General features: G+C 39.8%; 1 pseudogene; it reads left to right on the forward strand.

The window, feature by feature from the left end:
- The first annotated feature begins 6,015 nt into the window (after positions 1–6,015).
- LOC136518834 (uncharacterized) lies at positions 6,016–13,166 on the forward strand (annotated as a pseudogene).
- Positions 13,167–13,388: the final 222 nt, after the last annotated feature.

Below are 13,388 nucleotides of genomic sequence, written 5' to 3' on the forward strand. Positions count from 1 at the left end.
CTGCCGCCGTAGTCACGCCATCGCCGCCATCGCGAGGCTTGTCGTGCGCGCGTGGCTAGGCTCGCTCGATCAGTCTCTGGTCAAGCCACCATGACTGGTAGGTTCGGGGTGAGTCGCTGCTGCCCATCCATAAACTTGTTCATGTTGTCTGTGCCTTGGCTCACGGGAATGTGCCCGCCGTCGTAGGGAGGAGTCTGCCGCCGTGGAGGGAGCTTAGGACAGCGTCTCCGTTCAGTCTCGCCTCCCACCGCTTTGAGTTGATGTCAAGGTGAGCATCGGCTCCTTAGATAGGGTTGTGAGGGTCTGGTGTGGCTGGCATAGCCGCTTGGTGCCAGCGCCGCCACGCCGGTGCGTGCGTGGGTGCCAGGGGACTTGGCCGTGGTAAAGAAGGAAAAGGGGAGGGTTATATTCGTAAGAGGATTGTCTGTAGAAATGGTATTGTGGACCTCAGCGTGGTTCATCGGTAGGTCAGGGGCATTCACACAAAAAGGCCATTGCGCGCGGGCCTTCCCATCGTGGGCCAGCATCACTCGGCTGGGCCACGCCTCTGCATGGGCCGCGCCGTGGGTGCACGCATCGCACGGTTGTGGGCCACACTGTGGTTAGTGGGCCACGGTCTGAAGTTTGGTTTTCTATTTTCCAGCGCATTAATAAATGCTTATTCAATTTAGTTTTGAGCTGAACTTTGATAAATTATAGTAAATCTTATAGATGTCCAAAAATAGTGAAACCAAGTTTGTTAGGTTCACAAAAATGCCATCTATTTATTAGTGTAGTTAGATTGCAGTTAGCTGTGATAGTGATAGGTTCATAAAACCAAACTAGAGAGCTTAGTATTATGTAGATTAATATTTGTAGGAATTTCTGTGGTAAATTGGTGATAGCTATAGCTATGAAAAATTTACAGTAGGCTCACTAGATTATTCTGTACTTGCTGTAAATTTTATAACCCTAGAGTAGGTTGATAAATAAAGTAGCTATTATCCTTGTTTTATCATATATAAAGTAAATCGGTATTAGGAGTAAGAATACCTTTAGTTGCTATGATATTGTATGTCATGCTTCATACTTGTTAGTGGTAACAGTAGGTAGCTTATACATATGATGTGCATTTACGTTACATGTATTTTATAGAAACTACATGTATAAATATATCTACCTATGAGTCCTACTAGTATAGGTCGAGTAGCTGCTATGCTAAGGATATCGGTAGCGTGAGTAACCCGTCGTTACTCACAATAGGTGATAATTATGATTACTCATAATAATATGGTGGAAAGGAAAATGGTGACTGGGCAGGGATATAGTTGGGTACTGGTGGGTGTAAGAGGTTGTGTCCTGCGGCCAACATGACATAGCTTGGTTACACTTTTTCCCTGTCTGTGTCAGTTAAGGATCGGTCGTTGCATAAGTCTCGAGGCAAGTCACATATTTATTATCCTGAGCACATACTTGGGTATGGCATAGGGAAGGCTCGTTGCTCTCTTGTCATGGAATCCGGCTCTTTTCGAATCGACTGATTGGAGGTGGGGTGGTGGAGGTCCTTGCACCGCGCTGAGTCTGGGACTCAGGAGTGGGGGCTTGGAGTCCAAGTTTGGACGGGGACCTAGACACCTAGGACAGGAGGGTGATAGGTTAGTCCTGCTTGTGCCTAGGGTACAAGCAGGGCATGTATTTTTGGGGTACCCAGCTGGGGGCATTGATTCGTGAATCGTCGGGCAATCCGGTACGGCTTGTTTTTGGGTCTTGCACCGTAGTAAGAACTGAAAGATAGAAGGTGATGAAATGGAACTGATTGCTCAACTCTTACTTGAAAGTAGAACATGTGCTTACATAGAATGGATAGATAATAAATTAATACGGCTATTAATAATATCATAAGTAAGGACTCACTAATAGTATTGCTTTCGGTCAAAAAGGAAACCAGCAAACCATAAAGCTTATCATATTTCTTGGAGTCGGGAAATTATTCTCACTAGTCGGATAAGTCTTGCGAGTACATTATGTACTCAGGGTTTATTTACCCCTGTTGTAGGTAATGCATGAGAAGTACCATTGTGTGGAGGATTCTGCTGGTGGGCACAGACGGATCCTCGTTCCTTATCGCTAGATGTTTATTTTTAAATTCCGTTGTTTATTATTCCGCACTCTGACATTTGGTAATGTAATAATGTAATTTTTAAGAGCTTCTGATGTATGAAATGGATAAGTATTGTAACTCGCTCTTATTATTGGATCCTTGGGAAAAATGTGGATCTTTCGGGTTCTTCCTTGGGGTGTGCCCGACAGATACTGTCCGCTGTAGCTTGCTTTCGGGGTGCTTAGTGTCTGGTAGAAGACAAGCACCTCCGTAAGAGTGTTATTTCGGGCGGTTCTGCCACATTGCTGAACCAAAAAAAAGCTAGAAAAATGCAACAGGGAAGATGCTGTTAGATTCTAGAATCTATTTGCCTCACTGCCTAAGTAGAGGGTGCGGGCCGAATTTGATAGGCAAACATAAAAAATGAACAATCAATTAAGAGTCGAAAAAATACACCATGAAGATCAAAGAAAGATAAATAAGATTATCGAAGACAGCCCTGGATTAACCATGGATGATGCCACGAACATCTATTATAATTCAAAAGAGATGGCAAAACCGACAATCCAGTATCAAAGAGGCAATTTCTTGGTGGCCAACGACGAGTTTACAAAATTGACAACATATATGCGTGATTTGCATGAATATTACATGGCCGAAGCAACAGAGACGGACCAAATGGGTTTCGAAGTTATTATCTGTCACCCTCTTGTTTTTTATTATCCTCATAAAGAGAAGCACTTTGTCGATTGGGAGTGCTTGTTTCAGCTATACCAGAGACACGATCTCGATACACAAATATTGACGCCGTAGACTATGTAAGTACCCTACATGCATGATATTATAATTAACTACCCTCTCGATACACAAATAGTTAACTTTTGAACATTTCCCATGATTTATGCAGGTGTGTAGCAAAAAATTGCTTAAACAGAAAAATGGTCATATAGCCTTCTTGGACCCTGTGCTAGTAAACGAGAAAACATGCGAAGGCATGGAAGGAAATAAAGTGGAAGATTAACATTGGTTGCCATTTTTTAAGCTTTCAAGATGAATAATTAAAACTGAAATACTTATAGCCTACAACTGCAAGTATGTGTTGTCTACTCTTATTTTTATGCTTCTTTTTTTAGTTACGATTATTCGTTAATAACTAGGATTTTGTGATTGCAGCAACCATTTCGTCTTCATTGTTATCAATATTCGCAAAAATCGTATCAAGGTGTGGGACTCAAGGAAAAAGGAAGTTTCTTTGCTCAATCCCTAATCAAAGTGCTGAATGAGTAAGTGAACCTAATAACATATTATTTTGTAATCGCACATAGCACATTCTAATGTTACCCCATTTTTTACACTTTATGATGTGGCACAGTGTCCAGGGAAGAATGATCGGTGGGACGAATGTCCCATTTTAGATTGCACCAATGCAATTGGAGACCATAAACTAGCCAGCGGGAAACAATGAATGTGGGTTCTATGTAATGTGGGCAATGCTTCGCTACCTCAGCATGAAATCGAAGCACGCAGATGCTATGGTGTGTATAATCCACATTTCATTTATATATGTTAATTCAACAAAACAATCTATTGTTATCTCATACATTTGTGTCTTTTGATATCATCTTTTTTGAATGACAGCACAAAAAATTTAAACACCAAAGGCTATTAGACATGGATATCTTAACACTGTCATCGTAGCTAGCAACCTTCATTCTATCGAGTGCTTGGAATTTAACGGAACATTCTCCATTGCACTGTCCGTGAAGTACAAGGAGAAGTACGCGATAGAGCGGCTCGCTAGACTATTGTAATTTCTATTTTATTTTGAGGGATCGAGATCTTGATAAGTACATTTGAACTGTAACCGTAATATTTGTAATGTTTAATGTTGATAGATCTGTCGTCTACGTAGCGAATATAAAGCGAAACCGATTTCACGAATAAAATAAAATAAGATAAATTATAAAATAATAAAATACGAAAAAGAGATCATTGCCGGTTAGCACAAAATCGACAGTGATGGTAAAGAAGGCACTAGCGGCTCGTGGCACGAGCCGACAGTGTTAGTCAAGCTATCATTGTCGGCTTAACCTACAAACCGGCAGTGTTGTTGAAGCCAACACAGCCGGTTTGAGCCACTAGCCGACAGTGATGGCTAGACCAATACTGTCAGTTTGAATTATTAACCGACAGTGTTGACTTGCTCAACAGTGCCAATTTGAGATATCAGCCGATAGTGTAGGTTTGCTCAACACTGTCGGCTTGAGCCACTAGTTGACAGTGTTGCTTTGACCATCATTGTCGGGTGGGGCTACAAACCGGTAGTGTTGTTCAACTGGACACTGTCGGGTGGAGCCAGGAACCGACACTCTTGTCTGTACAGTGTCGGTTTTAAGCAACTGGCAGTGATGTCAACCCCATCACTACTTATATGCTACTGTCGGTTTAAAATCCGATAGTGAAGGGGGTTTTTGAACCGACAGCGATGTGAAAATCTGGGGTAGTGTTTAACTGGATCTGTCTGTTTGTTTTTTATTATATTGTTTGGTCTATTGTCTAATTGTATTCGATTGGAGCTGGGATTTGGATTGGAGTCGAATTTACGGTGGTATACCGTGAGGTGCTGTGGTTTGTGTGAGGCTGAGTCACAGACCAGGAGCCGAGTCGGGAAGGGAAAGCGAGAGGAACGACAAGGCAATGAACTTAAAGGAGTCCAGGTCTTGGACGGTCAGGGGCGAGACGAAAAATTACGATTACATCTCCCTGCCCTATTTGCGTCGGACACGATAGCGTGCGCGTAGACCAGACCAAAAAAAAATGCAACCAAAAAATAGGAGGAAATTTTATCTTTTTATTATTAGGTATATATATATAATTCTATTTTTATGGAATAATAATACAAATAAAAAGCAAAAAATACACTCCTACCATTAATATAAAACACATGATTTATACTTTGCCAACTCAAACAAATCATAATTTTTCATATGAATTCTGATGAAGACAAATTTATATGAAAATGTAGAGCTCGACGGACATAACTTTGTAGCCCACAACGTTCTTGTTGAAGCCAATTTAATATTAAAATAATTAATATGTTATATACACAAATACAATTATGAACAATGTATCAAACAACAAAGTTATGAGCTACAAAGTCATAGATATCATCAAGCACTATAATTTATATATAAATTTTATATCCATATAAGGTCATATAAAAAATCATTATCTTTTAGAGATATGCTGCATAGGGGAGTGAATAAATAACCCTCGATTTATAAAGTGCATAAACTTTTGTCATATGACCTTGTATGAAGATAATATTTATATAGAAAATTATAGCCTCGATGATATCTTAGTTGATAATTTTTTATTAAAAACTACACTAGTGCCAAAATAATCAATACAAAGATATGCTATTCACAAAAGAAAAATTCAATCAACTAATAAATTGACGCATATTTAAATCCGTTTCATCTGGCGATAAGATTACGTTTATGCAAGTTATTGACTCGGACAATTATTTTTGCAAAAGAGAATGAAAAAACCATACTGTACGGTAGTTTTTTTTTTGAGTGGATACTGTACGGTGGTAATAAATAAACAAAATTCGAATATCCGGTGCCTGACGGACGCGGTCTTGACAAAACTGGGCCTTAGTAGTCAGCCCAGGCTCGGAATGACTGACTGACCTCCGTAACCACAAAATCCACTCTGCGCGCGTTCGCCCTCTCCATTTTCGCCATCTTCCCGCCACCCCCAAAATTTCCGCCCGAACTCCATTGCAACATCCTCCTCACATTTCGCTTCCCAGTTCCCACGAAGAACTCCAATCCAATCCAACCCGCCGCCACGACCCATCCTATAGCCGCGGCGTCCTAGCTCCTCCAGACCCCGCAGACCCCGATCCATCCTCGACAGCGACTGGCGTAGCAGGTTCCTTCCCAGATCAGATGGGGAGGCCGCGGAAGACCAAGGCCGAGCCGGAGCTAGCCCCCGCCTTCTCGATCGGTGCGCTTGATCTCCGCCCACGGTCGATCGCGTTTAACTCCTTGCTTGGGTTTTCTTAGAAGCCCATATGCGTCTTGTTTGGGCAGGCAACTGCAAGGTGGAGATCCGCGGGAGTGGACTGCGGTGCGAGACGACGGAGCAGGGTCTGACAATCTCCGGGCCCAGGGGCGCCAAGGCCGTCGTCTCTGGTACGTTGCTTAGAGGATGAGGAGCACGCACTTTATTCGATCTCGTAGTTTCGTGCAAACTATTACTCCTCCGCTCACACTGCCTTTTTGGGGGTGTGTCACGACGCTCGTGCAGTTTCTGCGGATCAGAGGAGCGCTTCGAATGGCGTCGGTGAGTGACTGCTGGGATGTCTGCGGTCCAGTTATCTTTGATTTGGACTCAGTGCTGATTCGATTCGCTCCTGCCATCTAATTTTGTATCGTATGTGTAGGTGAGGGCTGTCAGTTCATCCTCCTCAATCCAAGCGATGCAGATAGCCAAACCAAGTCCTTGCTTCAGGTAATCAAGTTTGTAACGTTTGTTTTAACGATTCCGGCATCGTGGATTAAGAAAAGGATTGTACACCTTATCAGAATTACATTCCTTTGGTTTGATAGCATTCAGAAAAAGTGAAAATTGTGACTATGAGTTGTTACACATGATATGCGTGCCAAGTTATAGTGGTTAGTTCACCATTTTTCTTGCAAATGCATGATAGCTCATATCTATTCTTCCTTTGATATTTCCAGGAAGTATTAATGCTTTACAAGCAAGAGCTTCCTACAATGGACTATGCTGCAGACACCGGGAGAAAGTCAGGGTTTCTTGAAAAATGCACAACTAATGGGTACAAACTTATCTTTCTTTCTTTATCTAAATTTCTATAATGTTGGGATGTCACTTGTGACTTATGACTCATGGTATTGATAAAAGTTTTCACTGGAGTTTTGCCTTGACAGCACTATCATATTTTGATTATGAGAGTATAAAGAATTAGTATCCTGATTTCATGTTCCTGTTGCCCAGGAAATACAAGACTCTAATTCTGATATCTAGCTCTGGGGCACAGCATGAAGAGGTAAACATCTTTACCATTTTACTATCAACGTGCTGTTCCATTTGACTCCATTGTGTGTAAACACTAGTCAGGACTTTTTTGTCTGACCATTTGTTTGGTATCGTTATAGCATATAAAAGTTTCGGGTATCTCATTAAACATATATTTGCCAAAAACTAAACCAAGAGATAAAAATTAACATGCTGTAATCAAGCAGAGAGTTCATATATTTAGAGTCCAACGTTATTAAGCCTTAGTCGGCTCATCAAGTGATTAGATGACTGACTTGTCCACTTGGTCACCTAGTCAATCAACTAGTCCGATGTAGCATCAAATACTGTACAGCATGAAATTGTTTAAGAACATATACATCTTGTATATCATGAGATTACAAGGATAATGACATCAGTGAATGATGAGTTGGTTACTTAACTTACATGGTTTTAAACTTTTAATTGAACATATAGTTCCTGCTCTCCTGTGCTTGAAACTGAGAGGCAACACCATGTCATCTGTATAGTGACCCACGATTAGTTGCACTAGTTGATGACTAGTCGCTTGGGTTTGTTCACTAGCGCCCCTAATCGAGCCATTCTGTCCAGTTATTGCCCATGTATTACTAGACGGTTAATCATAGATTCTTCAACAGCTTGAAAACATTGATGTAGTCTACAAATCAATTGATCTTATGCATTAAAATTTGATTGGCGTTATCTATTCATCTTCCCTTTCACAATGTCTTAATTATCCTACTTTTATACCACTTCTTTGTTAACTTTAGCATGACCTCTGTTGCATGTAAATTTATGTCTAGTGCACACCATTAATTTTTGAATGTTAACAACCTAACTTTCTGTGAATAGCTTTGAAGAACTATAAATTAATTTAGTTACTTTACCATGGATTTTGAATTTTGGTATGTTTCTATTGGAAACTTGTTATAAGATAATTAGTTTTTTTTTTACCTGAAAAACAGCAGGGGGGCCCACTGTTAGGATTTTATTAAAGCAAAAAGGAACCAACTGTACAACAGAAATAGAATAAAAAAGAAAAGCAACAACAAATGAAACAGGAAGTCTGGGGTAGGATAGACCAAACTATGTACAAAGCTCTATCCAAGAAAGGAAGGGAGCGCGCTTGTTTTCAGAGATCCTGTGAGCTTTTAGGCAAGCTTCATCAACGAAACCTGTTTTCCAAGCAAGGATGGTTGGCCTCTACTAAAAATGTTGTTGTTCCATTGCTTCTGAATTTGTGAAGCACTGATGATGAAGACTTCCATGAAAAAAGGGTGTGAGAACCCTTCACTTGCAACAGCATACGAAAGAAATCAATCACAAGGTTCCACTGAACACCAAGGTGCTGCCAACAAGCCTGACTAAAAGGGCATGTGAAGAAAAGATGAAGAGCTGTTTCTTCAACATTCTGATTGCACAGGACACAATTGTAGTTGTTTCCTTCAAGCTTGCGCTTAACTAGTCAACCGCATAATAGTGATTCCTATCGTTCTCCTCATAAACAAAGTGTACCTACCATGGATAGTATGGGTAGAGAAATGAAATATTATGCCTAGTTGCTTTTACTCAAACTATCATACCAGGTTTCACAACTACACTTTCATGCAGGTCATAGCTACTGTATCATATCAGATTGTGCCAGCTGACACTCAGTATGCTGAAATACCTCTGGCAGTTGTGAGATCATCTTATCAACGTGTGGTACGTGTCCTTTGCAAGTTTCATTAAATCTTTTTTGGATTCTTTAATAAAGGTCAGTATTGCTTACCAGGAACTGTAACACATCACTGCACAGCTTGAGATTTTCACATATTTGTTTCCTCTGTTTAAAATTTTTAGGGGTATTGTATGTTTATACAGACAGTAATGGATGCTTTCCTTTTACTTCTGAATTTTAAATTCATTTCAGTAAATCTACTTTACATGGTTAGATGCCGAGGAGAATAATTTTACTTGAATATCATTTAGTACATTATCTTGAATCGAGATTCCAGACTCTTTAAATGAACCTCCTGTAAAACTCAATTTGTTTGATGAATTACCAGTGTAACTGACAATTATGGTATTTAATGCAAGAAACAGAATATTGTTTTGAATGCATGCAGTTATCCACTCTCTCTACTCGAAACATTTCATGGCTGACACTGGTTGTTTTGATGTTCAACTCAGGGTATTGGCCAGCTCTTATATAAGGAACTATCGCAGAGGCTTCAGAATGTTGGTGTCACATCCATTTTCTGCTGGGCAGATAAGGTCTCTGAGGGTTTTTGGCTAAAACAGGCAAGTAAAAGAGTTACTGGATAAACCATTTCCCACCTCTTCTTTAGGTGCATAAAGTTAATGTGATCTGCTGATGGTATTACTTAGTAATTCAGTGCTTGTGTTAAATATAGGTTTAGAGGAGAAATAAAGCCAGCTTTTCCAATTAATAAGCATCGAATGTTTGCTACATTTCAGACATAGGGTATTCTAGCAGGGTGACATGGCAATCTGATGGAAACAAATACTTAACTTGTTATGTTAGTGCATGCATTATACCAGTCTGGAATATGTACAAATTGTACAGCTCCTTCCTGATAAAAAAACCAAAAATAAAAAAAATCTGTTAGGCTCCTACTATCATGTTTCCTTGAGTACCAGTATGTTGTGCTGATGTGTCTTTGTTTTGTATCCTTGAACGTACTGCAGGGTTTTGTATCTGTTGGAGAAGTGGATACTAAAGGTAAGGTTCGAAAGATTCCAGTAAGGGCTGATATAAAGAGAGCATTATGCTTTCCTGGAGGGTCAACACTTCTGGTCGCACACCTTAAGAAGCAATTGCCAATCATGCAAACATGGGAGAAACCCCAGACATCACTCCATACTGTAGTATCAGATAGTAAGCCTACACTCCACACTTTTTTATCACTGTAACATTTTAGGTTTTTGAATCACAAATATGCTGTTTCTGAAGCCTGTGTCATGGCAAATTTAAGTCTGATGCAAGGTACATGTTGCAAGCTTCTTATACTAAAATTTTAGGTCTACCATAGTCAGGGGCATCCTTTTTCCCTTTTGTTCTTTTCCAAATTTATCTGTGATCAGTCAATCCAAGAAAACACACAAGGCTTGAAAAATAGCTACATTATCTGTGATCTGTGAAGGAAGTTTTTTTTATATGGAGAATCAATTTTTATTTGCTTGTGAGAGTGAAGTTGAATTTTAGTCAATAATAATCTTGTATATCACTGTTGATCATTATTAACGAAAATAGACAGATACATAGCCTTAATAGCTTACTGGCTTTGGTACAAACGCCAACCCAACACTGTAACTTTGGTGCATTCGGAACAAATTCAGTTTCCTATGTTTTCTACTGTTTTACAAAGTTCTTTGCAGGTATGTCTCCTGGTGATACCAATGTTCTCTCATCTGAGAACATGGTCCTGCCAGACATATAAACGCCGTGTCAGAAAGACCGCAAAGGTGATAACAAATAAAGTTTGCAATGCTTATGGTGAAAGTTCATTATTTGAGCAAGAGCCAAAGAAACGTATGTATGAAATGCCGTCATCATCACTAAAGTCAAAAAGAATAAGATGTAGCAATGATGGTGACAATTGCCAAGACATGAATCAAATTGGTGCACATGACAATAATTTGTGCAGTTCCCCTGGAAATTCACTTCATCTAATTCCTAAAGAACATCACATTCCTAGCATGGGAGGTAATTTTGAAAGCAAAATGTCTCGAGATGACAAGGCCGTTATCTATTCCAATGGAAGCCCTACAATTATGCTCATGAATATTGCAGATGAACAAAAGAAGGCATGCCTTACAAAGGTACTATACACGATATGTTTATGTAATTCACATTATGCTCAAATAAGCTTAATGAATATGGTCACTGACACAGTAAAATAAATTGCAATCTTCTGGTACAAAAAGCTGCATACTCTTTCAACAGGTAGTATTTCCTTTTTTTTTAATTATGTCATTAGATGAGATTTAGACTTACATGAAGTTGTGGAGTTGTTACATGGCAATAATTTTTTTTCAAACTTTTTTCATTAAGCTTTTTTTGTGATCATCCAAACTTGCATGTCTATTCTTTTTATTTTTTTATTCTCGTGCCCACATTGTTTTCTTCTTTCATCAGTACAACACATTTCCATTTTCTGCCTCTGAAGTATAGTAAGCAAATCATTATGCCCCAGGTCGTTGAAACGCTTAGGGGGTTTGTTACTTGCGATGGACATTCATGCACACATGTTGTTACCGGAAAAGCTCGCAGGACTATGAATTTCTGTATTGCTTTGAGCTCTGGGTACGTATCCTTATCGTTTGTTAACCAAATGACTAGCTTGTTTTAACCTGTAACAAAATATGGTATCTTGTTATTGACCGAGATCTGGTGGGCATTAAATATAGTGCTTTAACTCTCATATATTGTGATTTTCCTGTTTTATGGTTATTTAACTAATTTATAAATTCATATGCTCCTTGCAGTGCTTGGATAATTTCCCCAAACTGGCTAAAAGAAAGCTTCAGAGAAGGGCAGTTTGTAGGTTAGTTCAAAGTCGACTATACAGATAAATATCATTGCAAATGTCTGTACATCGAAGAAAATATGAATGGTGCAGTTTCTGGTCTTCGTTAGCCCGGTAGCCCCTGGGCTTCTGTTGGAGCGAAATATCTATGTCCTGGTTATTTTTGTAAAAGAACGTTAGCTCTTAAAATGGACAACAAAACACAATGGACCCCTTGGCTTCTCTTAGACTTTTCTGCTGTTTTGCAGGAGAAGCACAATATGTTCTGGAAGATGAAGAATATAGGATGCAATATAAGTCTGAACTTAGAGATGCAGTTATGAGAGCTAAAGAAAGGCCTAACTCCTTATTTGCTGGCTATACTTTCTGTCTGTCAAAGCACATCCAGCCCTCTTTTGATGTTCTCTCAGCCATTATTGAGTCTACCGGAGGCAAGGTAACCACATTGTATTAGCCTTGTTCTATTATAGCATCTTAAATGCGTGCATAGGCTTTTTAAGAGTGGCACGAATCAACAACTTATCCAGAGTTCCAGATGATTTGTGAACTTGAAACAGTAACCCAGTAGGGCCAGACCTCCATGCAATTCCTAATATCTGAGACATGAATTTGTGCTATGGCATCCTTAAAGGGCTATTATTAAAAGTAGTTCAAACGTGAAACTTTTAGGCATGTGTTTTTTTGGGTGAAGGACTGCCATGTGGTACGAGAAAATGATTCTTGGACATAAAGATGACCCATAAATAAGTGTACCAACTTGATATGAATTCGGGGTTTAATCACTAAATACTGCATGAGGCATGCAACATTCTTGCTTGCTTAATTCTCTAGTAAGAAGCATGATTAATACACCGCTTCATTCTAGACTATCTTTTAGAGTTTCAGTTATTAACGTCTGTATGTTCTTTTAACGGAAGGGCGGGCCTGGTGTAAGCGGTAGAGTCTTACCGCCTGTGATCGGAAGGTCCCGGGTTCGAGTCGCGGTCTCCTTCGCATTGCACAGGCGAGGGTAAGGCTTGCCACTGACACCCTTCCCCAGACCCCGCATAGAGCGGGAGCTCTCTGCACTGGGTACGCCCTTTATGTTCTTTTAACAAAATTCATGTCTATATGTTTGGCAGATCATAAAGAAACTGAGTGAGTTAGATGAGCCGTCCCAGACAATATTTTTGGTCTGTGAAGAGGCGGCAGAACTTGCATTGGTTGCAGCAAAAAGTGGCATCAAAACATTCAGCAGTGACTGGTTCATGAGCTGTGTTATGAAACAGGAACTTGACCTCGAGGCGCCTCAGTTTATTGTATCTCTGTGATGTGCCTACAGTTCAAGTCCTTTTCCTAAGACATCTCTTCCTTCGGTTGGGATATAAATTATTCTCCCCGTTCTCTGTAGATATACAGATTTTTCTTATCTCCCTAGTTACAAAATCTGAAGCAGTATCAAACTAGTTATCATCCTGTGAAAACGATTACCTGTTTAAATGGAAAATGTTGAGGTGGAGCTATTCCAATTTCCGTAGGTGTTTATGTATGGAATTTTGGTGTTCAAAATCCACATCAGTACTATAATTTCACTTGATATATATGTTCACTTGTCGATGATAGAATCTGAAAAGGATAACATCCCCTGAGTGAACTCCAAAATGAAATAAGTGCTAATTGCAACGTTTGTAGAGGAGGCAAAAGAGGTATTATTCTAATTGGAGCAA

The sequence above is a fragment of the Miscanthus floridulus genome, chromosome 17, assembly GCF_019320115.1.
Source record: "Miscanthus floridulus cultivar M001 chromosome 17, ASM1932011v1, whole genome shotgun sequence".
In the NCBI taxonomy this organism is placed as follows: domain Eukaryota; kingdom Viridiplantae; phylum Streptophyta; class Magnoliopsida; order Poales; family Poaceae; genus Miscanthus; species Miscanthus floridulus.